The following is a 2,500-nucleotide window of genomic DNA, read 5'->3' as shown; positions in this document are numbered from 1 at the left end:
GGACTCCACAATTTTGACTGCGGAGTCTAACAGGGTGATGGCGGTGAGTGGGGCTGTATTCTTCCTGAAGTCCACAACCATCTCAACTGTCCTTAGAGCATTTAGCTCTAAGTTGTTCTGGCTACACCAGGTCACCAGGTTGTCAGCTTCCCACCTATAGTCAGACTCATCCCCACCAGAGATCAGCCCAATGAGGGTGGTGTCGTCCGACAAACTTCAAGAGTTTGACGGACAGATGATTGGAGGCGCAGCTGTTGGTATACAGGGAGAAGAGCAGTGGGCAAAGGACGCAGCCCTGAGGAGTTCCCGTGCTGATGGACCTGGAGTCAGAGACTTCTGTTCCCGGCTTAACGCACTGCTTCCTGTCAGAGAGGAAGTCTGTGATCCACCTGCAGGTGGAGTAGGGCACGTTCAGCTGGAAGAGCTTGTCCTGAAGCAGGGCAGGGATGATGGTGTTGAAGGCAGAGCTGAAGTCCACAAACAGGATCCTGGCGTAGGATGCTGGGGCGTCCACATGCTGTAGGGTGAAGTGGAGGGCCATGTTAACTGCGTCGTCCACAGACCTGTTGGCTCTGTAGGCAAACTGAAGGGGGTCCAGGAGAGGGTCTGTGATGGCTTTGAGGTGTGCCAGGAGCAGGCGCTCAAAAGACTTCATTACCACAGATGTAAGGGCGACCGGTCTGTAATCATTTAGTCCTGTTGGCCTTAGCTTTTTGGGCACAGCGATGATGGTGGAGGACTTGAGACAGGCTGGTACATGGCATGTCTCCAGGGAGGTGTTAAAGATGTTGGTGAACACCGGAGACAGCTGGTCAGCGCAGTGCCTGAGGGTGGCTGGAGAGACAGAGTCCGGCCCGGCTGCTTTGCGTGGATTCTGCCTCTTGAAAAGCCCATTAACTTCTCCCTCCTGAAAGGAGAGAGTCGTTTCTGTAGTATGGGTGGGGGATGGGGCCTCTTGGGTGGGAAGGGGTGGTTCAGGACAGTCCAATTGTCTTTCAAATCTACGGTAGAACTCGTTCAGGTCGTTGGCTAGGCGGGAGTCGTTAGTGGTGTGGGGCGCTCTGGGTTTGTAGTTGGTGATGTGCCTGAGCCCTTTGGCAGACAGAAGCAGCGTCGTTAGTAGAGAACTGGTGTTTTAGTGTCTCTGAGTACAGTCGTTTAGCCTCTCTCACCGCTTTGCTAAACCTGTTCTTCGACTCCTTGAATCTGTCTCTATCCCCACTCCTAAACGCTTCCTCCTTCTCCAACCTCAACCTTTTGAGCTTTGCTGAGAACCAGGGCTTGTTGTTGTTAAAGTTCACCCTGGTACGTGTTGGGATACAGCAGTCCTCACAGAAGCTGATGTACACAGCCTCTGTGAGTTCATCCAGACTATTGGTAGCAGTCGTGAACATATCCCAGTCAGTACAGTCTAAGCACGCCCGCAAATCTTCCACAGCCTCACTGGTCCACTGTTTAGATGTCCTCACAGCAGGTTTACAGAGTTTTAGTTGCTGCCTGTATGCACGAATCAGGTGGACCAAGGGAGTTCTGTGCGAGCCGAACAGCCCCGTGACCCACAAGAGAAACATCCCCGCCAAATTCGAGCGTTTGACGGGGTCTATCCGTGAAAAAATATTCACGTTTTTGAGTGCACATGCATTTCTGCTGCAAATGCCTCTGGAAGTTTCATGCCGTTCGTATGCCAATTGTGGCAACACGAAAATGACCCGTTTTCCCATTCCGAGGGATTTCTGTGCGACCCTAACAGCCCCGTGAGCCACAAGAGACACATCCCCGCCAATTTCTAGCGTTTCACGGGGTCTATCCGTGAAAAATATAGACGTTTTTGAGTGCACATGCATTTCTGCTGCAGATGCCTCTGGAAGTTTCATGCCGTTCGTACGCAATGTGGCAACACGAAAATGACCCCTTTTCCCATTCCGAGGGATTTCTGTGCGACCCTAACTAACAGCGCCCGTGAGCCACAAGAGAGACATCCCCGCCAATTTATAGCGTTTCACGGGGTCTATCCGTGAAAAATATAGACGTTTTTGAGTGCACATGCATTCCTGCTGCAAATGCCTCTCGAAGTTTCATGCCGTTCCTATGCAATGTGGCCACACAAAAATGACCCGTTTTCCCATTCCGAGGCATTTCTGTGCGACCCTAACAGCCCCGTGAGCCACAAGAGAGACATCCCCGCCAACTTCTAGCGTTTGACGGGGTCTATGCGTGAAAAATATTAAAATTTTTGAGTGCACGTGCCTTTCTGCTGCAAATGCCTCTGGAAGTTTCATGGCGTTCCTATGCAATGTGGCAACACGAAAATGACCCCTTTTCCCATTCCGAGGGAGTTCTGTGCCACCCTAACAGCCCCGTGAGCCACAAGAGACACATCCCCGCCAATTTCTAGCGTTTCACGGGGTCTATCCGTGAAACATATAGAAGTTTTTGAGTGCACATGCATTCCTGCTGCAAATGCCTCTGGAAGTTTCATGCGGTTCGTACGCAATGTGGC

This window comes from Petromyzon marinus, unplaced genomic scaffold (assembly GCF_048934315.1).
Source record: "Petromyzon marinus isolate PM22_M1 ecotype Great Lakes invasive population unplaced genomic scaffold, UKy_Petmar_22M1.pri1.0 PM_G_Scaffold_78, whole genome shotgun sequence".
Taxonomy (NCBI): Eukaryota; Metazoa; Chordata; class Hyperoartia; order Petromyzontiformes; family Petromyzontidae; genus Petromyzon; species Petromyzon marinus.
Note: the sequence above shows the minus strand (reverse complement) of the source record.